General features: G+C 39.9%; 1 protein-coding gene across 5 annotated transcripts in view; it reads left to right on the top strand.

Moving 5' to 3' along the window:
• Ctnnd2 (catenin delta 2) overlaps positions 1 to 24,618 on the top strand; it is a 795,501-nt gene that overhangs the window by 394,896 nt on the left and 375,987 nt on the right. The window lies entirely within an intron of this gene.

Here is a 24,618-nt window from a genome sequence, read left to right as displayed (position 1 = left end):
CTTTCTATCCACATTAGGAACATCTATTTCTAGGATCATGTACTAAGCAAGAAAACTAACCTGTGTTCTAGTTACAATGGCTTTCAAATGGAAAAACTGAAATAACTAAACAATTGGGGGTTTATTTGAGTTTCATTGGCCACTGAGTCTAAATTCTAGAATTTAAAGAAACATGTTTCAAGAAAAGAATGAGACCACAGCCAGGTGACTCATGCCTGTAATCCTAGCTACTCAGGAGGCTGAGATCTGAGGATGGCAGTTCAAAGCCAGCTCAGGCAAGAAAGTCTGTAACATTCTTAACTCTAATAAACCACCAGAAATCTAGAAGTGGCACTATGGCTCAAGCGGTAGAGTGTTTGCCTTGAGCTGAAGAGCCCGGGAGACAATCAGAGGCAGCAGGGAGTCAAGTCAAGCAGGAAAAAACTCATTTATTAACACAGAGCAAGCTCTTTTTAAAGCAAAAAAGAGCTGGTGGCATGTTAGGGGAGGAAGAGGAACCAATCATTGTCAAGGTCACACCCTATCATGCGTCTAAGCTTCCACGGGCTGGTTACGCACTGAACATAAAGTAACTCCTTGTCAGCGCCATCTTTGCTGCCCATGTGCTGTACACTCCAGGATTCTGTGTGGTGACTGAGTTGTTAGCTTTTCCACCTCCACCCAGAACCTTCTGCCTCTCTCTCAGGCTCTTGCTTTCCAGGACATTCACTCAAGGCTTCATTTGGGGACCACTCCTTAGGAAAACTGCCTGTGATGACTCTCTACCAGATTTCTCTCTTAAGTGCCTCAGTGCTAGTCAATGCATGTATGCACCTAGTGTCTTGACCAAGCACTATCTGTGGGCTGCAATTCGAATGAAGTGTCCTCCATCTTCCACTAACCTTCTAAAGAATCCACTGAGAGAACTTTTTCCCTGGCACCAGAGTGTGAAATGCAGCCTATGACAATTAATTATCTTGTGAAAAGTATCCACACATCTTTATTTGGGTAGATCCTGCCACCCCTGTGCCAGGCCCTGCCAGCATCTCCTGTGACCTCGCCCTGACTCTCCTTGTTTCAGCAGTTAAAACACATGAGAGGTCGGAACTGGAACTGTGGACCCAATGATAGCATGCTAGTTCTGAGCAAAAAAAATGCTCAGGGACAGTGCCCAGAGTTCAAGCCCCAGGACTAACACAAAAAAAGACCCAATAGGTTACTGCCTGGGCTATCTCCAACATTGCTGGTGTCCTTTTAGTGGAGTACAGGCTACACTGGATATTAACCCTTTTTAATATTTGAGTAATAACTATGTTTTAAAGCTACTTGTCTTTAACATAATCTCAGTTCCTACCCCCACATAATACACAAAGCTTCCAGTTACTTAAATTTATAACTATTCACCTTCCCACCAGAAAATGTGACTTGCCTAGACACTTTCAGGGATATCTGTGTATGGTTGTATGCATACGCAGCCACAAGTTTTTGTTTGTGTGTGTGTGTGTGTGTGTGTGTGTGTGTGTGTGTGTGTGTGTGTGTGTGTGTGTGTGTGTGTGATTGAAGTGGCCACAACAAGAAAGAAAGGATATCAGCATGTTGAGGGGAGCATTTGGTTGCTGAGAGTGACTGGAATTTCCCTTCGTGAAGTTGGGCCTGTTGACATTTATGGAATCTTCTAGCAATAACAGTGTTTCAATCATTATGTCAAAACTCCCTTCTCTCACGTAAGGTTCCCATGGGTGGATTTCTGTGACTCCTCTTCTTTTTCTGTTGGCTCAGCAGTTACATTTTGTGATTTGTGTGCTATCACTTGGGAATACTATCAAGGGATGAAGAAGAAGATCTAGAGCAGGGTAGGAAAGCCAGGCCACCAATTCCTGTGGAGAAAACCAAGAGAAGTCTCTGGTTTGGGGACTAGGGATATTTTCCTGGTCATAGCCACAAGGGAAGGAAGATCCAGGCTGCTGCTGATTTCCAGTTGTGGGATGAACTGTACCCCCTGAAGCAGTGCATTGAAATCCTAACTCCCCTGATAAGTTTGATGTCACTCCCATAGAGGGTCTTTGCAGATGAGCTCCAGCTAGGATGAAGTCACCCTGGTTAAGGTGGACATTCATCTGATAGAACTGGAGTCCACCAAACAAAAACTACAGACTCTATCTGAAAAACTAACTAAAAGCACACAGGCTAGAGACATGACTCAAGTGGTAGAGAAGCTGCCCGGCAAGCTAAAGGCCCTAAGTTTAAAACCCACTACTACTGCAAAAAGAGAAAATGAGGAGAAGAAAGTGCTTTGTGCATTCTCCATGTAAGTCACACAAGAGATCAGGTGACACAGTATTTATTTAGGACCGTATCCATTACACAGTGCATTTGGTCGGTTACTGGTTGTGAATCCCCTCTAAGTATCTCAGTGTCCCCCAATCCTGGCATTAAGTCAGGCCCAGTTAGCCCAGTAGCATCTTTCCATCTTGCTGCAGCTGAACTGAGTTAAGCAAAGCCAGCTGTCTTCACTATTGATGAAGGGTAATTAATCACTTTACCTATCCATATGAATAAATGAAATCATGCCATTGTTAAACAGCCAATAAACAGGTGGAGCCAGCATGGAATGAATGGATTGAGTAGAGGGAAACAGATGTTTATCCAGTGACTAGTGGTTCTTATGTCCACCCAGGAATGCTGATACTATGTCATCTTGGAGAACAAACTGTTAACTTAGCAGTTAAGAAATAGCAGACATTGAGTTTCAATCTGCTTTTACATGCTATCTAATTTTATCCTGGTTTTCTCCTACCATTGAGAGTGCTTGCTTTTACTTCCTAGAGTTATAGTATATAATCGAAGGACACACATAGACAAGCAGGAAAATAGAACAGAAAAACATCAAAGAAAATAATGATAAAATTGTGGAGGAGAAATTTTAACTAGTGAATTTGCCTAACCTATATTATTTGTTGTAATAATAATGTGTGTGTGCTTATAGACATATACACAGACACATACACTCTTTCTCTCTGTCTGTCTGTCTCTCTCACACACACACACCACACACACACACACACACACACACACACACACACAGTCCAGATCTGTTGTTATAAACAAGCACCCTGTTTTGATACCAGTTCTGTATCACTGCTTTTCATTCAGTCACAGCAATGGACTTTCTTTATATGTTCTTGTGATAAAATGTCAATCTCACATACTCTTTTTAAACTCTATCCTTTACTGTTTCTGTTTCTTCCTCTTCTGCTGGTGGGAAATGAAGGGAGCATTCTTTGACTTTACTCTTCAGGGTGCATATGTATGTATGTATGAATGTATGTATATGCACTCATGTATACATGTGAACTTATACCTACACACACACACACATACACCTAATTACAGTATCTTAAGATGCAGTGCATTTGCCTTTCAAGGTTATGATGTATTCCTCTAAAACCTCAGAAATGATTTCATTTCATAACCAGAATGTAACACATCAAACTTCTACCTTACATTCACCCCTTGAACACCAAGAGCCTTCCACATAGAGACTCATGGTACTTTGTGTCTTTACAGAAAGGAAAACTTAAAGTAGATTCAAAGTACACTTCTCCCTTCCACCAAAAGCAAATGAATAATTTTTTGGTTCCTATAAAATGTTTCAAATCAACATTGACCTAAAAAAGAACTGTTTTTCAAATAAATTAGAGCTGGGCACCGGTGGCTCACATCTGTTAATCCTAGCTACTCAGGAGGCTGAGATCTGAGGATCACATTTCTAAGCCAACCCAGGCAGGAAAGTTTGTGAGATTCTTATATCCAATAAACTACTCAAAAAAGCTGGAAGTGGTAGTGTGGCTCAAGTGGTAGAATGCTTGAGCAAACGCAGCTCAGAGACAGTGCCCAGGCCCAGAGTTCAAGCCCCAAGGCCAGCAAAAAATAAATAAAATAAAATAAATTGAATAAAATAAATTGGTAAAGTTTTAATCACTTACAACTCAAATATACATTTGAGATATAATAAGGACTATAAAGTATTATTTGACTTATACTTAATCCTAATATTAATTTGTTTAAAAATCTTACGAATTAACTGCTTGCCAATATACCTGTAAACTGTCATTTGGGGGGAAAATGTACAATTTATTAAGAACATAACATAATTTCTGTGCCACCTCTAATAATTAGTTCAGAGAAAATAAAGCCTCACCAACATACTTATTATAGAAAAGTATACATATAAATACACATATAATCTGCTATGTTCAAAAATGCATAATTCAGTTAAATAAGAAATACTTTAAATAAAGTTACTTTAAAATATTATATTCATAATGGCTTGACAATTATTGTAAATTGTTTATTCAAAGAATAAAGACAAGAAAAATATCATCAAAACAGTGGCTTGTAAGGGGAAAGTAGCATGCTTTTATATTTATAAAATAATAATATAAATATATAATGACAATAGAATAAAATGCTGCTAATTTCTGTATTTTTATTATTGTATGACTTTTTAAAAAAGAATATTAAGAACTAAACTGGATTAAGATACACATGAAAAATAGCATCTCGGAAAAGTATGGGAGGAAATACTAGATTTGGAACCCACACAGGCCTATTCACTACTGCAATTTTTACATCAGTTAAAGATGAAAAATGCCTGAGGTAATTAGAGCCTAGAATTATGCTAATGCTAGCACATACTGGAAAAAAAATACCTTGTTAATAGTTACATTACCTCATGATGGAGGTAGGAGACAGGCTGATGGATTCACTTCCTCCCAGGCACGGTAACAGGGCTGAGATTGCTGAGATTGCCCACCAGCTTCCCCTGCTTGGGGAGGAAAGATTTCCACCGGCTGTGCAGATTTCAACACTTTTCATCTTTTTCAGTTGTAAACATAACAAGCTCAATATGATGAGCATTTTTCACATTTCTATCATCTCTTAGTGCAAGTAAGATTAGGCATTGTATCTACCGTTGTAAGAAAGATTCTTAAATATGGGTATAAGTTCTGTGTTAATGCTATGACATATATTTCAATGATTACCTAACATAACCTTGAAATAATAGTCTTTAACGTAAAAAACTCAATTCAAGAATGACACTATGTTCAGCTCTTTAGATCAACAAAAAGTTCAATCTTCTGAACCCAGAATGTCTTTCTGAAAACTCTTATTTTATGTACTTTACATGTTTTTATGAAAGACAGACATTGACCAGATAGACTCTATCTCTCCCAAAATATGTTCAGATTATATTTAAGCATAGCATATAAACACTAAAATTTAATTTTACAATTTTATAGATTACAGGACTGGAAGAATGATTGTATCTATCCTCTGGAAATGCCTATACCATATTTTCTAACATATATTTACTTTAACATAAATATGCAAGAATATATAGTTAACATATATATGCAAGAAAATATATTGAGAGAGTGTGTGTGTGTCTACAGTCATTCTAGCACTAACTTTGGTAATACATTTTATAATTCTGGTATTATGAGAATTTCAAATAAAATTGGAAACCAAAATCCATTTTAATCTTCTTAATTTCTGAATACAAGGCTAGCTTAGTTCCTAATATTTCTTATTTGGGAAGTCTCCTCAGGCATTTTGTTATCATCCCATAATAGTACATAGGTATGTGGAGATGTTGTAGTTCCTCAGAGCTTTTCATAGGCATTCCAATATTTTAAAAAATAAATTGTCTATCTTACTAATTAAAAAAAAACCATACACTAGGATCATGGCATATCATAGCTAAATCCCTGTGCAGACAGTTACTAGGAACATAGCAATTGAGCCCAAAGAGAACAAAAGCATACATAATTTCCTTTTAAGTGTAAGATAACATGAAAAATTGATCACAGAGAATGTGGAGGCTGTGAACAAGTTCATCCATCAGCTGGAGTAGTCACAGAGGTGCTGTTTGATATACATTAAAGTCTATGAAAGAATAGAGATGGAAGGAAATACATTAGATTGGGCAATGATCATCTAAATAACATTTTGAGTGGGGTCTGGATTTCTGTTTATTGACAGAGAATGGACTCAATTCCTAGTTTGTTTTTTTCAGAACAGTTGTGATTTCTGTCAGTTATCCTAACCTTAAGTCCTCCTTCCTCATCTTTCTCACTTAATATTTAAGAAGTGTATTTGAGAAGTGGTAGAGTAGTAGAATGCTAGCATTGAGCACAAAAGCTCAGCTTTTGTGGGACACAGCTATGTCCCACACAGCTAAAAGACCCAGCCCTTCCCAGAGTTTGCTCATTCCTAAATAGAATTTCACCCAAATAGTCATTCCTCTGAAAGATACTGAATATCTGATTTTTTCCTGTTAGAATATAATTCTTGGTTTGAATTATTACTAGGAGAAATAACCAAACATTCTGCAAATTTTCATTTGTGTTGCAGCATGCATGTGCATGCTACATTTTCTGTGCACTTGTTCAGTGAGATCTGATTACACAATCTGGTTACTTGGAGGAATTTGCTCCTTTTCATTCAGATATATTATATAACATTTGAGCCAGGACTATAGAATTCATTATTTTGGTATATTTTAATAACCAGATAATTATTTTTTAACCACTTTTAAAGTTAACATTCAGAAAGATAGAAAACATTTAACAAGAAACAGCCACTCATATCCCATGAAACTAGAGAAATTGAGGAGAGGGGTTGGGATGGGAGAGATAGGAAAATGGCAAAAGGGGTGAAATTGATCAAGGTGCATTGTACCATGGAATTGATTTGTTGAATTGGAACCCCTTTGGAGAACTAGTTAAAGACAATGAAAACTTAAAAAAAAAAAAAAAAGAACCAAACATATTATCTTTACCCACATTTACTATTAACAGTACACTGTACTTGATAACCACATATCTGCTCACCTGTCCATCACTCTCCAGTTGCTTATCCATTCTGTTTGTTGCTCCATTTTGTACAGTCAGATACGTCCAGCCATGTCTCCTAAATACTTCACCAATCTGGCTGGTAGAGTTTAATATATTTTCAGTTCTATTTTTTTTCTTTGAAGTACAATTTTCATCCAAGGAAATGCACAAATCTTAAAAGGTACCATGAATCAAATTTTAACAAATGTGTAGAAAAGTATAAATAAAATCTCTATCTGGATATAAGATTATGCCAGTGCTCCCTCCACCCCAGGAAGTGAACCATCACCCCTTCTCAGTAATTCCTCATCTTACATTCTCAGAGGTAGCCCACACAGCTAAGGTGGGCTTTTCCAGCCAAGATCGGTTTTGCCTGCTTGAGAATTACATATTAAATGGAAGACTAGGTTATATTATTTTGACCAAGCTTCTTCCACTGAATACAACATTTGCATCGTTTATCCATGCATCTGCTGTTCAGTCTTTGCCTTGTGGAATAGCATTTTTTGGCACAAATACACTGCCCATAATTCATCCATTACCTACTGGTGAGCACTCTTGACTTTCACAGTGTGGGCAATTATGAATAAAGCAATTATGAATTATGCAGAAGCTGTGTGTATTGTATTTGTTGGGAAAGCGTCTTGACTTGAAATCGCTAGTTTACAGTGTGTAGTTTTCACAAACCCTGACTGGCCTTTCCCCCGGTGTTCGTGCATGCTTACTGAGGGACTTCATAGCCTGGAGGTCAGTCCTTATGAAAAGAGCTATTGAAGAGATGAAGCAGTATCTCAGTTTTGCATCTCTGTAATGACCAATGACAATTGAGCATACTTATGTTTCTGTAAATTAACATCTATGGCTCATCATATCAGTGTCCTGTGACAAAAGATAACTTGAAACAAATACGCATACTTTGTGTTGTCTCTATAGAAATTTTATCCCTGTAAAATTTCACATGGAATTTCAATCATGTTCTTTCTAGAACTCTTGGGGAAAAAAAAAAAAAAAATATATATATATATATATATATATATATATATATATACTACTGGGGAAAAATATATATATATATACTACATAGAGAATTGCAGTAATAAATCTAAAACAAGGTCTCTATCTAGTTGCCTTGTTTCTTCTCTGTCTGTATTTTGCTTTGTTTATGATTTCACTTGCGATTCCTTCGACAGAGGACCTTGCCAACTGGAATATTCCCGGCATTACTGTGCAGTTGAGTCACCCCCCCTCCCCTCCACCACTGCATGGCCAGAAGACATTTCCCAGGCTGAAATGATAGTCTGCCCACCACCCATCCATCTGTGCTGGTGTCTGGAGACTGTTAAACATAACTTACAGAAGTTATTGACTTTTTAAACTTTTTTCTCTCCTTTCTTTCTAATAGAAATTGGCCTTATCACCCCCCTCATGGAGTTCCTCTCTGCCCTGCTCTCTAGTCTTGCCCCATTATTCCTCCCCCATTGTCATCCAGCTCCAGTTACATTTCTTCCCAGTTTTCCCCAGCGCCAATGCCTCATTTGGGTTATTTGAGTTTTTTTTAATCTTTAGTCCCATCCTCATATACTTGATCTACGTAAACTCTCAATATGTTTTCTACTGCCAACTATTCATTTATAGTTTATGCAGCATTTCTCTTTCAAACTACAAATGCTTAGAGTTGTTCTGGTTTGGGGAGGCAGTATTATAGGATTAGCCCCACTGCTGAGCCTGATGGAGAACCTTCTGGAATTGTGGGGCTTCCTCCTGGCTCCCTGGCTCCATGGGATTGAGTTGGTGGGCTTGTAGAACTAACTGTAGCCATGTCCTCGGAGAAGGGCGTGGACAGATCACCCTGTCCATGACCTCATGCTGTGGGCAACTTGGGGACCAATTGCACCAGCCACTTTACGAACACTGTCACCTGTCATGTAGGTGAAGGACAAACTTTTTTCTCACCTGGACCCAAGAGTAATTATTTTAGGCTAATGGGTGTTTGGGCCTCTGGGATATAAACCATTCTGTATTGTACTATGCTACAAAAGCTGCCATATACAATATGTGAATTGTCTGATATGCAAAGAGGTAATTTGTACATTGTGAGCAGGGCTGGTGCAATAAACCTTTGTGGCTACTTTCTGGAGTCTATCTTATTTTATAGAAAGACATTTCAGACTTGCCTGCAGTGTTGCTCTCTTTCAGAGAGGCAGACCCATTAACCTGCTCATCCTTAGAACATACACATTTCACATTCACAGCATGATGGTTTTGTGATTGAATCTGTGAAAAGGAGAAAAAAACAGGAAAATGTAAAGTGTGACTCTTATGCATAGTTTATTTTATTCAAATAACCTAAAATTGCATTTTCCATATACTAACCCTAAGGTTAAATACTGACATTTCTATTCTCAACTTCCTAATGCAAAATCCTATCCCAAACTCTAACGAAGGACAAAAATGGACATGTTTTTATTTCTGTTGATGTGTGTGAGAAGGTGTGTGTGTGTACATAGTATGATTGCACATATATCCATATGCATGAGCATATTAATTTGGATGGAGTTTCATATCAAAATTTTACTTCCTTTTTATGTTTTTTATTGTAAAGATACTGTACAGAGGGGTTACAGTTACATGAGTGGGGTAATGAGTACATTTCCTATCAAGCATTGTTACCTCCTCCTTTGATTTTCCCTCACCCTTCCTTCCCTCCCCACCTCCTCACCTCCCCCCCTCAACATTGTAAAGTTCATTTTCAACATAGTGTCCTGTATATCTCATTGTCACAATAGGTTGTCCTGCATCCCCATTTAAGCATTCCACTATACCCTTCCCCTCCCCAGATTCCAAATATATATATACAAGATGCAGAACACCAGAATCAAATACAGTGAAAACAGGGGCTATACCATGAGGGAAGAACTTACAAAAGAAACAGAAGAGTCACATAGTGCATTATAAGTACATTAAAAACAATAGCAAGAAAGAAAAAAATGCCTTGTGTCCCTATCTTGGGGCACATCTCGCTCCACATGATCTCATATGGTCATATGTACATAGCCTTTGATCTTCTCTGTCATAGACATGTACTACACATTGCAAGGGAAACCATGGGACCTATGTTTCTTTGGGCCTGGCTTACTTCACTTAATAGAATTTTTCCAAGTCTTAACATTTCCTAACAAATGGGACAATGTCATTCTTTCTGATGGAGGCATAGAATTCCATTGTGTGTGTGTGTGTGTGTGTGTGTGTGTGTGTGTGTGTGTGTGTGTGTGTGTGTGTGTGTGTGTGTGTATATATAATACTTTCTTGATCCATTCGTCTACTGAGGGGCATCTAGGTTGGTTCCATGTCTTAGCTATGGTAAATAATGCTGCAATAAACATAGTTGTGCTGGTAGCTTTAGTATGGCCTTGTTTGTGATCATGTGAGTAACTGCCTAAAAGTGGGATTGCTGGGTCATAGGGGAGCTCTATGTGGAGTCTTTTGAGGAACCTCCATACTACTTTCCAAAGTGGCTGAACAAGTTTACACTCCCACCAGCAATGCAGTAGGGTTCCCTTCTGCCTACATCCACTCGAGCACTTGTTATTACTAGATTTCTTGATTATAGCCATTCTGACTTGGGTGAGGTGGAATCTCAATGTTGTCTTGATTTGCATTTCTTTTATGGCTAGAAAAGTTGAGCATTTCTTCATATGTCTATAGGCTGTTCTTATTTCCTCTTCAGAGAAGTTTCTCTTTAAGTCTTTAGCCCACTTATTTATCGGGAAGTTGTTTCTTTGAGGATTTGTTGTTATGGAATTTAGTTTTTTGAGTTCTAAGTACATTTTAGATATGAGACCCTTGTCCATTGTATGGCTAGTGAAGATCTTCTCCCAGTCCATGGGCTTTCTGTTGATCTTGCTAGCTATGTCCTTTGCCTTGCAAAAGCTCTGCAGTTTCATGCAATCCCATTTGTCCAACCTTTCTTGGATTTGTTTTGTTTCTGGGTCTCTATTAAGAAAATTTCGGCTTGTGCCAAATACCTCCCTTGCTCTAAGAAAGGTACTTTATTTTCCAGTAGAGGCAGATTAACCCTACCTGTTAGAACTGACACACACACAAAAAAAACACACACACACACAAGAATTATTTCTGCTTCCCTAGTTGTCTCTCTTCAAACAGAAAAAAAAAGAAATGAAGGAAACCTCCCCTGTGGTTGGGCATCACTTTCTGCTAGAAGGACAGTGCTTTGTGTTTGGCAAAGGAAAAGCATCCCTCCCCCCCTCCCCCGGAGAGATGCATTGCTTCACCGTGTGGCCTGAAGTCCCTGTCCCCTCATCCGTGGTACTGTTTAACAGAGAAGGTTTCATTCAAGACTTGGAAATGGGTCCAAGGGGAAGTCAACACCCCCAGTTCATTTCATTCAGGCCATTAAGCATGTTTGGTGATGAAGGTTTTGTCAGTCCCTCTCCAGCCAGATTAAACCAACAAATTAAAAATGAAGGATGTCTTGGCTGGTTGTGGATTTGCCGAGCTGCCTCATCAAGCCTCACTCCAGGCCCTGCCTTGCCCTGTTGCCCTAAACAAACATGGCAGCCGCAGGAGACACAGGGACGGGGTGAACGTGCTAGCGACAGCCGTCACTGGTGCACTTTGATTCATCTCCTGTCATTGTCCCCAATTAGAAGCCACTGGGAAAACATCATAGAACGTTCCCAAGCAAAAATAATGTTTCATTTAACAGCAAGCTCTAGTGAATGAAATATTGAGAAGGGCTTAATTAGAGAGAGGAAAGTTGGTTCGCACACGTCTTATATAGAGTGGGCAGTTGTTCTGTATGAATAAAACAACTGAGAAATGCAGTGCATGACTGGTAGGCCTGAGGCTGGGCTGGAGCAAACCCAGCCCTTCCCCTGCGGAGGAACGATTCTGCTTAGTGTGGAATTCGTGTGAATCAAAATAGATACCTTGATTTAAGGGAAAATACTCACATGTGAATTTAGATCTGAAAAAATATATATACTAGGGTGACCTGTTTTCATAAAAGCCTTTTCCTTTGATATGTATAAATAAGTAGTGCCCTGGTTGTGAAGTAGCAAGCCTGCTAACGAGCTCACCAGCTGGTTGATAAATACTTTTACTCCAGATCCACAAGTCAAAATATTCCCTCAGGAGAACACTGCCTTACTTCGCTGTTACTTTATGACAGAGTATACTAGGACATCATAGTCCGGATGGCAAACCACAGAAGAGACGATCTAACCATCTAAAGGAGACAGGTATGATATCCAAAAGCCTTTATTGCACTAAAGGTGCTGACCTGCATCTGGGGAACACTTTTCTGAGTACTTGTCACAGAGTTTGGGTCAGGATTGAGGTGGCTTTGGAACTGGGGTTGCTTTGATTAGCCTTCTGCTTTAGGATATCATTTTGGTGGCACTGGGGATAATTGATTAGAGCAAGTGAGAACAACAGGAGAGAGCAGGTGGGTGGAGTGAAGCTGAAGGGTGGTGGGGAACATGTGTATGCCTGGGATTTTCCTGTACATTATCACTTAGCACAGTGGCTCTCTGAGATAATCAGGTTTAGCTAATTCATCCTCCCCAGTGCAAATATGATGCCTGCTATGTAAAAAAGAAGAGAAGATAGATCATTAGGGGAATTTGAAAATACGAAAGTTTTTTTTTTCCTTCCTTCCTTGGTTTCTCCTTCAACTTACTATTTTATCTAATTCCAAGAACATTCAAGATCTTAAATAATGAACGTGAATGGTGCTATTCATCTTGGTGTTGTACTAATTCAGCTTCAAATGCAGACATAAGAAAAAGTTATAAGGAGAGCCAGTAAGATTGTAGAGTTTATATATCATAACCCATCCATCGTGTGTGTATTTCCTTCCTGCGGGGACCATGATAGCACTGCACAAAATGGCCCATACTACTTTTGCTCCCCTCCCTGCTATGCACACCCATTCTTATTATTGAGTAAGGAAACTCGGCTGTACATGCTGGAACTTTCTCTTTCCTTCCATGCCATCATTTCAGCTGGAGTGCTTGGTGGACTTAGCGGAGGAACGTGAGTAGGTAGCACAGCCTATGCAGGAGCTCCTGGATCATTCATGCTTCACAGAAGACCCGGCCTGCTCCATTCATAACTTTTTCTGGTTCGTAGAGAAAGCCTGGGCTCTGGAGCCATCACTGTTCCTTGTTCACTCCCTATTGTGCACAACACAAGAATCAGAGGGCATCGACGCCCAGAGCTCCTTCACACGTGTCCGCCTGGACCACTGCTCATCAGACCTCACTCCCAAAGTACTTTTCAAATGCAGATTTCTTGGGACGTTGAAGAGGGCTGGGCTGACCTCAGCGGAGGCCCTGTGAGCTGAGGCTCTGTTCACCCACACAGGCCTTAGGCCAGAGCCATCCCTGAGGCCTCCTCAGCCAGGAGGCGGGACTTCCTCCACGTCCCTCTCAGGCAGAGGGGACCATGGTGGTGTTACAAACATATATGAAGGGACACTTTTTTAATATATATTTTTATTGTAAAGGTACTGTACAGAGGGGTTATAGCTACATAAGTAAGGTAATGCGTCCATTTCCTATGGGGCATTGTTACCCGCTCCTTTGTTCTTCCCCTTCCATCCCTTCCCTCCCCACCTCTCCAACTCCTCTCCCCCCCAGAAGAAGTTATAAAGTTCGTTTTCAACATAGTGTCTTGTACATCTCATTGTTACAATGGGTCAACCTGTATCCTTATTTCAGCATTAAAGATGTCTTGGCCAGACAGTCTTCGGAGTGGGAGGGGCTCTTAAAATGGTGTTCAATGCTAGGACTCAACTCCAACTGCAACGAAGAAAATGAACTTTACAGGAGAATTGCAGGGCCCAGCAGCTGCGGCACAGTGCTGATCTAGTCTTTTAATTTCAAATATCAGATGTGAAATGGTGGGAAGTGTGTGTGTGTATCTGTGTGTCTGTGTGTGTCTGTGTGTGTGTGTCTGTGTGTATGTTGTATGTGTGTTGTGTGTGTGGTGTGTGTGTGGTGTGTGTGTTGTGTGTGTGTTGTGTGTGTTGTGTGTGTGTCTGTGTCTGTGTGTGTCTGTGTGTTGTGTTGTGTGTGTGTGTGGTGTGTGTGGTGTGTGTGTTGTATGTGTGTTGTGTGTGTGTTGTGTGTGTGTCTATGTCTGTGTGTGTCTGTGTGTTGTGTTGTGTGTGTGTGTGTGGTGTGTGTGTGTGGTGTGTGTCTGTGTGTGTGTCTGTGTGTGTATTGTGTGTGTGTGTGTGTGTGTGTGTGCTTTCTTGATCAGTGTCACCCCTTCCATCATTCTCACCATCTCTCCCAACCCTACTGGTTCCCCTCACGTCACCTCACATCACACATGTGCATGGATGACAATGGTTCTATTCGCCCAGCCTTCCTTTCTCCATGGACAGTAATTTTTAATGTGTGGAATTTTTTTCACCACAGTAAATCTGGAAAGCACCAGACAAATGTAATCAATCCGGGAGCACAGTTTCCAGGAGCTGGGATAATGGATGGGAGGGCACACGGGCCGCTGGCCCTGCCGCAGATCTCCCCTGCAGATCAACAGGAAGGACAGAAGCCCATCCCCTGATCCTCTGCTGGGGCCCAACCTAAATGACTGTTCCCAGCCAGCCAGTGAGTTGGACTGCATGACACGAACTGGACTCACAGAGTGTGCATTAAGACCTGTGTTTTTTTCTCCATATAAAATCTCCTTGAAAACCCATCGAAATGAAATTAGTGTTGGTTCTGGTGAGCGGGGAGGTGGGATGGGATGGAAGAGTGTCCCAGATCCTCACACCTGATTGGCAGTGGGAGTGACAGGTGTATGATGTCACAAGGATAGCTCCATCCATCTCCAGACAAAGCCATAATGAGAATGAAGAACAAAGGAATCTATACAAGTGAGCAATGGCTTCTGGGTATTTTTTCATTCTTTCTCTTTCCTCCTTTCTCTAGCTACTGCATTACTCACAATGTTTATTTCATTCTAGTTTAACTATTTTGTCTACAGAAAAACTAATGTAGGGAGGGAGTGCATTAAAAAATTCATAGGAAGATGTAAAAGAAACTAAACATGTGGGTTGCTTGAAAATTCATTTTTTTTCTTGTTTGCCTGCCAGGGTCACAGTTTAAATAAACCAGGAAGTTGACATTAGTATATTCCACACTTTTCCCCAGTTTTATGCACACTCAATTTTGTAGGCATATGCATGTGTGTTTAGTTCTATGCAAAGGTAGTACATAAATGACTTTGGGTATGTACCATCAAAACTTCCAGCTCTGTCCCTGCAAGACTCTGCCAGTCTTCACTTTGATGGCTAGACATACTCTGCCATGTCCCTAGCCCTGGCAAATCCTGCTCTTTCCCCTTCTCTAATTGTATATATTAAGAATATTATTCATTTTCATTTAGTATAATTCTTTTGAGAGTGGCCATTTAGTGTGTATCAAGAAACCATTCCTTTTACCTGGTAAGTATGTTTCCTTGCTCTGGACTTATCATCTTGCTTTGAGCACTTGGTTGTTAAAGGATAGTTGATGATTTACAGCCTTTGGTGATTATGAGTAAACCCGCCATGAATGGTGGTTCATTAAATATCCTAACTAAACCTTCAGGTAAATCTGACGGCTCGTGTAGTCAGAAGACCACTGCTGCTCTTCAGGTCAGCACTACCATGACCGTGGTACATGGATATCGCATGATTTTTACCTTAGAAAGGAACTGCAATTGAAATTTACTTTTACAAACCATCAGTAGTACACAAAAGGAAATCAAACAAAACATTTTTCTCTTTCCCAAGAGACAGTGGATATTTATTTCTATGTAAAATTATTTTATTTCCATAAAATAAGCTGGATTAGCTTGGCTTATGTTAATAAACTCTCAGCTAATCTGGTGAAATTCAGTGTCCACAGTATGATATTCTTGTCACAGACAGGGTGTTCAGGAAGGAAGAATGAGTGAAAGAAAAGCTGAGAAAAGATCAGAGGGACTTAGAGGAACACAACCACTTCTACGTGTGTAGACACACCCATGCATTCACCCGTACACACTCACATTCACACCACCACATAAAGCAACAAGGAATAAGCTTGACTTTTTGCCCAAAGATATCCCTACAGTTAGTTTGCTTCGTTAGCCAAGATGATCTGACAAGGGTAATCCGAAGAAGATTTTGTGAGTGTAAAGGAGGGGTGGCTGATTGGAATACAGGATAAATATATGCAGATGTAACAATGAAATCCCCTCCACCTCCCCATCATTAACACAGGCCAACAACAAAAAGCAAGGTCTTGTACGAAGAATGTCCAGGAGCAACGCCACCTCTGTCTTCAAACACCCTGACCTTTCTTCTCCCTCCAAAATATCAGTCAGGGACATTGTAGCTGCACAGGCTAGAGACTCCTCTGTCTCTTTTCACTCCCTGCTCCACGTCTCACTGGGAATTCTAAAGAATGCCCAAGTAGAATTACCAGTGTGACAGTGTACATTGTGATATCATTAGCACATAAACCATATAGACTATCCAATTTAATGCTCTAGAAAGCACTTGAAATGTTATAAGATCTACAGAATGATGAACCGTAACTGTAGTCATCTAGAATTACAACTCGCTATATTCCAATTTATGAAATGCCCACCAGCAAAGACATAATGATATTTTTATTTTCTAACATGGTTAGAAATGCTGCTTCAACTACAGTCAATGTCCTGTGTGTTTGGTATAATCACTTTAAAACCAATTCCTAATTCATGCACGAGAAGTTTCACAGGGATCTTTGAAAGGAGATGCAACATGAGAAATTTCTCCTTCATAATACACCGTTTGTTTCTGCTTCTGATATCGAATTTTGTGCATAACGTCTCTGTGACACAGCTGCATATCAACTCTAAAACTATAAAATGAATGTGAAGATGAGATTTTTTTTTCTTTCCCATGATAACAGGTTGGCTTTTGTATATACAGTGTGTTTTCAACAATGGGGGTTCAGGCTAACTCTGCGTGTGTGTGTATGTGTGTATGCGTGTGTGTGTGTGGGTGGGTGGGTGGGTGTGGTTGTTAGACTTGCGTGTTTATTAGACTGGAGTATTTATTTTGAAGAAATTACAACAAAACCGAATGCATGTTCTCTCTGCCTTGTTCTGTCTAGCTGGCTAGTTCCCAAATTCACCGGCGGGCACTGTGCCCCTCGTGATAATCAGGGAGTGCGGTATAACCAAGCTGTGGACAGGGAAACATCACCACTTGGCTGTATCAGTTGCTTGAGCAATTTGTCAGTCGCTAATGCCAGCAAAATCAGCTTAGGAAAATGTGGATTTCCTTTGCTTCAAACTAAGGAGAAATTAATAAAAACTATTTGAGTCTGGCATATTTACTTGTATGGTTTGGAAAACAGTGAGTGATTCTTGAGGCTTTCACTAAAGCAAACACATTCCTGAGCCACGAGTCCTGTATGAAAGTGCTTGGGAACCTTGGGGGCTAAAAGGACACTGTCTTTCCTTATAAGCTCCATCCTGCTTTTTCTTTTTTCTTTTTTGTTTGGGGGGGACAGGTTGTGGGGCTTGAACTCTGTGCCTGAGTGCTGATTTTAGGGGGGTGGGAAAAAGGTAGACAACATAAATTTCACAGAGCCTGTGACTTGTTTGTGTCACTTGAATGTATTGGTTCCCACATATTGATGAGATGAATTCCATGACTGGCCTATTGGACTTCATCCAGTTCTGGGAACTGGCTGTTATTTCTCAGGCCTTGGCCCTTCCCATGTGATCATGAGAGTGGACATTATTTCACTTTTGTGAATATGTCCTATGTGTCTGGCATTGTTCTATGGATTTTATGTACAGAACGCACTCAGCTCTCCTGAGGTCCCATGGGAAAAAATTAGTAAGCAACATCTCTACTTTACAAATGAGGACATTGGGTCTTCAGGACAGTAAGTGACTTGCCAAAGGTCACACAGACCCAGCTATAAATCACACTGAAAACAGCTGTCTGTGCAGAAAGTCACCGGTTAGTTGCGCCCCTCTCCCAATGCTTCTACCTGCCTACAAAATCATGTTAGTTAGCTTCCAGAAAGTATGACAAAATGTATGAGATATTGAACACGGGAGGAAGAAAGGTTGATCTGGGCTTAGAGGTTTTATGGCCTCAGAAAACCATCTGTTTGATTGATTTCTCTGTCCTTGTGGAAAGGCCATGTGTCACGGTGGGGGAGGAGCCACTAACCTCCCATGCTAGGAGCAAAGGCTCATGGTCCTTACTTAGGGCCCACATCCAATAACCTAAAAACCTCTCACTAGATCCTATGTACCAAGAGTTCTAGTACCTTTCAAAAGCTTCACTCTAGGACACTTCAATGTGCCTTAAGACATGAGCCTTCTTGGGCATTCAGCCTCCAAACTACAGCAAAAGGAGTGGAAAGCCGGTGACCTCTCACTTCTCTGTCCCTGAAGCCACGGTGTTCATGAAGATTCTTCAGAGGCTTGGCTGTTCTATTTTCTCTGGTCCTGTTGGGGATGACCAAGAGCTCAGGTCCAGAAATCCCTTCCTCTGTGTGTTCTGTCTTACCTCTCCATCTCTGCCCCTGTTTTTGACCCTCCCATCACAAATCTCAATGTCCGTCCAGTTAGGAAATAGATTACAGTAAGCCAGAATCAATCAATTCATGACCGTCAACATGGGTAGGAGATAGGATAATTGACAATAATCACAACCAATCATAATTTATAAACAATTGATCATCTGACATACGATCACCTAGCTGCTCACCACATCTCCATTGAGAGGTACAGTCTTCCCCAATGTTGTGTGGAATGAGAGATCAGAGTTAGGCTCCAGACTCAGGATCTGGCTTCTGGCTTTCACTCGCCACCATTATCCATGTCATTACCTGGTTTAGGAGCACTGTGAGTTTATCACCATCTATTATTGGCCAGTTAAAATGTTTATCATACCTATAAAATTACATTTTTATGGAAATAAAGCAAAAAAATATACAGTCTAAGAAAGAAAAAGCTATTTGCATGGCAGATAGTATGACATTCATCGGGGAATATTTTACAGGCAGGTAAAAGGACCAGGAGATACTAACTGATTTTAGTGGGAATCAGTTCCACTAAAAGTTGTAAGAGAAACAGGCTAACTCTCCACCCAAACATGCAAGTGCTGAACACAGCACACTTGTAAAAGGCAACTGTGGCCTAAAGCAAAGCTCCCTCTGATCAAATTCTCAACAGTTTTTAGCACACGTATTACATTTCTAAGGCCTTTTTCTTTTCTAATTGCTGCCTATTCCTGCTGGTGCTACATACAAAAAGGCCTTCTAAAAATATTTTCTGATAGAATTCAAGGTCAAATCATAGGGACATCATCAATATAAGGATCTTTGTTCCTGTAGGCTAGAGTCAAGCATTAGTTGGAAAGCAATTTCTTTTGCAATAGTGGCTCTGTCTTATATTTTGAGTACATTGCTTGACTTGAAAGACAACTAACAAAAACTCACTGTTCTTTAGCTTTATTTCATTTTGGAAGATATCTAGAGTGGTAATGTTCCACTCATACCGTGTGGGATTGATGCTTTAGACAGTGTGTGTGTGTGTGTGTGTGTGTGTGTGTGTGTGTGTGTGTGTGAGAGAGAGAGAGAGAGAGAGAGAGAGAGAGAGAGAGAGAGAGAGAGAGAGAGAGGCTCATAAGAGACAGTAACGGTAGTAATGGTTTGCTGTGCTTTTTCCTGATATTAAGAAAATTCTTTGTGCATCTGTGTGTGTCTGTGTATCAAAAATGCCCTGGAATAAGTTTGATCAAGGAGAAGAAATGACATGGAGACTTCAATAGTTGAAATAGGAAGACATATGAATTAAAACAATAAATTGTATAAAATTGAAACCATAATAAAAGCCTCCTTCAAAGAAAAAAATGCCCTGGAGGTAGATAGTAAGACTGTCAGGCTGGAAATTGGGAGGATTCAAAAAAAATCACTTCTCAAGGAACTCAGGCAATTATTTGCTTTAAAGCAGTTTCTCCCACCTAACTCCATGTTTTCAGAATGTGAAAATTACTGGTTATTCACTAGAAGTGCTCCAACAACCTCAACACTGTAAAAGTGATTCTGTCTGTTTTTGTCGCATATGAAATGAAATCTCTGTCTGTATCTCTCTAGTCATGCTCAGTTTCCATTCTTTATGCTTCTCTATGTGAAAATGGTTTGGCATCATGAGACTTACACTGTGGGTGATTCTAATAATGGGAAGAATTTTATAGAGAAGGGAATTACAAGGAAGCTTCTCTTTATCTTGGAAGGCCTAGCAAGATGATGGCTTGCTCGGCAGTTGCTCTGCCACTTGAGCCAATGAATTACGAAGATTTAATAGAGCATGTAACTAAAGAATATTTGTAAATACAAGAATTATGTTTTCCCTCTAATAGCAAAGATATTATTAAATTAATGTTAATGGTTTGGATTACTAACTTTGGGTCTTTCATCTGTCTGTTTTCATAAAAGACATTCCAATCAAAGTGAATTCCCTTTATAACCCTTCCCCTAGCTCATTCCTTTTCTTAAACCAGTCCAGCACCAGTGCAATTTGGTATATGCTCTCTCTTCCTCTCTGTTTCCTCATTCCTATCTGTAATGTAACTTATGTATGTATTTTTATGTGTAACATAACCCAGTTTATGTTATTAAAATTCACATAGTTGGGAATTGGTGCTATGTCTCAAAGTGGTAGAGTGTTAGCCTTGAGCAAAAGAGGTCAGGAACAAACAATGCCCAGGCTCTGAGTTCAAGCCCCATGACCAACAAGAAAATACTAATAACAAATTAATTAAATATACATAATAAAGACCTTGCAACATATGATCTAAATGAAACTAGAATTGTTTCACTGTGTAGTTGGTTTTTGAGAACTACATCAGGATATGCCCAATTTGTCTTTCTTCCAAATAATGTTCACATGTATAGCTTTACCAGACTGCATCATAGTTTGCTCAGGTGTTTCTCTAATTAACTTCCCTTCCTGAAGCACTACATGAGAATTATTTTCCTATATCTTCCCAGCAACTTAGTCCTTTCAGACTTTAAAACTATGACTGTCTGAAATGTACAGCAACGTATGTTGTGTTTGATTTTTATTCCAGTTCTTTTCATGTGCTTAGCGACCATAGATTATTGATTTTCCTATTATGTGTTAGCTATGCACATTCATTGACCTCTCTTTTGATTGGTATTTTAAGTCTCTATAATTAAGGATTTTCAAGTTATTTTTATGTTCTAGAAATTATCCTCTTGTAAATTATATGCATAACACATATCTCAGAACATGGCTTGCTTTTCAACTTGGTTTATATTGTTATTTTTTAAGTTATATAGATGTTTAATTTTGATGCAGCTAAACATGTGATTAGAAAAGTTTAAAGTTTGGATTTTTAGAACCCGAAGCCCAATCATAATGCCAGCTCTACAGCTCCTCTGCCAAGGGCATCCAGTAACCTCCTTGGCACCTCAAATGTTTGGTCATGTGGGATGGAGACAGAGTTCAGTAGAGCATCTGGTTAGCATGCATGACGTTCTGCACTCAGTCTTTAGGCACTTTTCTCTTCTCTCTTTACCTCTCTCCTTTCTCTGTCTCTCTGTCTCTGTCTCTGTCTCTGTCTCTCTGTCTCTGTCTCTGTCTCTGTCTCTGTCTCTGTCTCTCTCTGTCTCTGTCTCTGTCTCTGTCTCTCTGTCTCTGTCTCTGTCTCTGTCTCTGTCTCTGTCTCTCTCTCTCTCTCTCTCTCTCTCTCTCTCTCTCTCTCTCTCTCTCTCTCTCTCTGTCTCTCTCTGTCTCCATTGGGATTTCTCTCTTCATCTATCAGGACAGGTGATTATTCATGTATAGGCTTCCAGATTGCCCTATTACATACTATTTATTTTTCTCTTCATCTCTTTCAAGAGTATTTTATTTTATAATTGAACAGAAACAAGAAACATTTTATATCACAACTAAAATAACACCATTGACTGAACATAAAACCCTCCTCTTAGAGCTGATGCATCTTCTTTTGGGGCAGATAGAAGCACTAATCGTTTGTTTGTTTGATTCTTTCTGCAAGTTAAAAATGCACTAAAAAAAACTGATCATAGGGAACAGAAGTCCTCGAAGAAAGCTGGTTTTGAGTTTATATTTTTTACATGTTCACTTTCTGTTCCCTATTAAGGGAATCCATGAATTTTCACATTTTGTTCAGTTGATTTCTTTTCTTAAAATTTCTGTAGGATACATGCTTTAAAGAAAGGCAATTATGTATTCATTTAATAAATATGGATCACACCTATGTCTCAGATACTTTCTTTTTTTTATTGTGAAAATACCATACAGAGGGGCTGGGAAGGTTGCTCAGTGGTAGAGCGCTTGCCTTGAATGCATGAGGCCCTGGGTTCAATTCCTCAACACCACATAAGCAGAAAAAAAAGCTAGAAGTGGTGCTGTGGCTCAAGTGGTAGAGCACTAGCCTTGAGCTGAAGAGCTGAGGGACAGCGCCCAGTCCCAGAGTTCAGGCCCCATGACCGGAACCAAAAAAGAATACCATACAGAGGGGTTATAATTACATGAGCAAGGTAATGAGTACATTTCTTATCAAGCATTGTTGCCTCCTCCTTTGTTTCCCCTTCCCATCCTTCCCATCTCCCCTCCCGTTCCCTACTCCCTCCTCTTCCTCCCTTCCCCCCTGTATTTGATGTTGGTATAATTTGTGGAGGGGAAGGGAAAAAACAAATTGTTTAAATAGGGATACAGGTGGACCCATTGCAACAATGAGATGTACAAGACGTATGTGTCTCATACTTTCATATCAGCTCCACTTCCAGGTTTTTGGTGGTTAATTGGAGATAAGAGACTTTCTTGCTCAAGCTGGCTTTGAAACCTTGATCCCTGGAACTCAGCCTCCTGAGTAGCTAGTAGTACAGGTGTGAGCCTGTACCTGGCAAAGTATTTTTTTTATTGCACCAGGAAAAAAAAACCCACTATTTTAGTTTCCTGGAACTGACACATGGAATACATTTGAGTGGCTGAAAACAATACAATTTTATTCTCTTACAGTTTTAGAGGCCAGCTGTTACAAATGAAGGAGACATTAGGTTTGAAGGTTCAAGGGAGCCCCCGTCTGTATCTCCTGCAGGTTTTGATGGCTCCTAGCAAGCCCTGGTTTAATTCTGCCTCCATCTCTTCACAGGCATCCCTCCTGTGTCTTTGACCTCTTTTTGATCTCTTGTAAAAACATTCGCCTTTGCATTTAGAAACTCCAGTGAGCTCATCTGAAGACTGTTAACTTACTTAGATCTGTAAAGGTTACTTTGCACAGGTTCAAAGTTGTAGCTCTTTGTTGTAGGTTTTTTCTTCTGTTTATATGATCCAGAGGTTCGAACTTAGGCCCTCCTCCTCATGCTTGCTTGTTAGGTGCTCAGCCTCAGAGTCAGACCTCCAGCCCTGTTTTTCAAGTGACTTTTGAGTTGGACATGACTTTGTCCCTGAGCATGTGTTTGCTGTCAATGCTGGGATCACATGTTCACCAGGCATCCAGCCTTTCTCCATGGAGATAGACTGCTGGACTTTTCCACCACGCTTGGCCTGAGACCACCAAAATCTGAATCTCAACCTACCAGCTAACAGCTGGTTTCAAGCCTGGGATATAGACTCATTTCTTGAGGCCAGAACACTCTTCAGTCTACTACAGTGTGAAATATTTCCTGCCCTCAAAAATAATGCATGGCAGATACCCACTTGGAGTGTCAGGCCACCTTAGAAGGTGTCCTGCTTTAAGAAATGGAAGAATAATGTTCAGGCTGTTTGAAATTCATGGCAGATCATTAATGAAAATCACATGTAGTGTTATCAGCACACAAGGACCATATTGGAAGGTTGGTATTCCCTACAGATTCCCAGCCTACCCTGTAGATTTTCTGATCTTGTCAGGTTCTGTGGGGGCCTAACATGCATACATTTATGAGCTATGGATGATAGTGACGTAAGCAAGCTCTAGGAATTTCTCAGAATCAGTATTCTTGTGCTCTAGTCTGGCTTCTGAAAATGAGCAACGAGATTGATATTTAGACACTAGAATCACACGAGATATCACACCCTTGAAAAATTATACATAATAACCTTAGAGGACTAAAATCAGTATGATGCATATGCGTCACAATTACTGGGATTCAGAATTCCTAGGGTCATTCTTAAATTTTAAGATGGGATTGTCTCATACTCAATGCCCCTTACTTAGGCGCATCTATCTTGAAATTTTTAAATGCTGGTTTTGTTACTGCATTGCTATGTGAAGGGTTGAGCTTTGTACTTAAATGTTGCTTGTATATAAGGTTACATCTTTTTTCATGCAAGACAGTTACATATGGCCAAATTTGTAGAGTTAATATGTCATCTATCAATTCTGTCTATAGATCTTACCATTAAGAGAGCTCTTTTCCAGTTTGCTAAGTGGATTGGCACAAAAGGAAAGACACCGCATAAAAGCCATGTATATCTTAAGGGACAATTCTGTATTCATTTACATCCATCTTGGTGTTTTTGAGCATTGATTTATATCAATAATTTTCCCCCACAAATGTATTCAAAAACCACCTTCAAGGTACAGATTAAAGATCTAAAATGCAGTTGCTTTTGAGGAACTGATGGGTTATTCATAGGAACTGCTTGAACTGAGAAAAAGATCTGGGGAATTAAGTGTAGAAAATCAGTC

This window comes from Dipodomys merriami, unplaced genomic scaffold (assembly GCF_024711535.1).
Source record: "Dipodomys merriami isolate MVZ:Mamm:240054 unplaced genomic scaffold, mDipMer1.0.p SCAF_32, whole genome shotgun sequence".
In the NCBI taxonomy this organism is placed as follows: Eukaryota; Metazoa; Chordata; class Mammalia; order Rodentia; family Heteromyidae; genus Dipodomys; species Dipodomys merriami.
The sequence above is the reverse complement of the archived record's forward strand: the minus strand, read 5'-3'. Positions and strand labels throughout refer to the sequence as shown.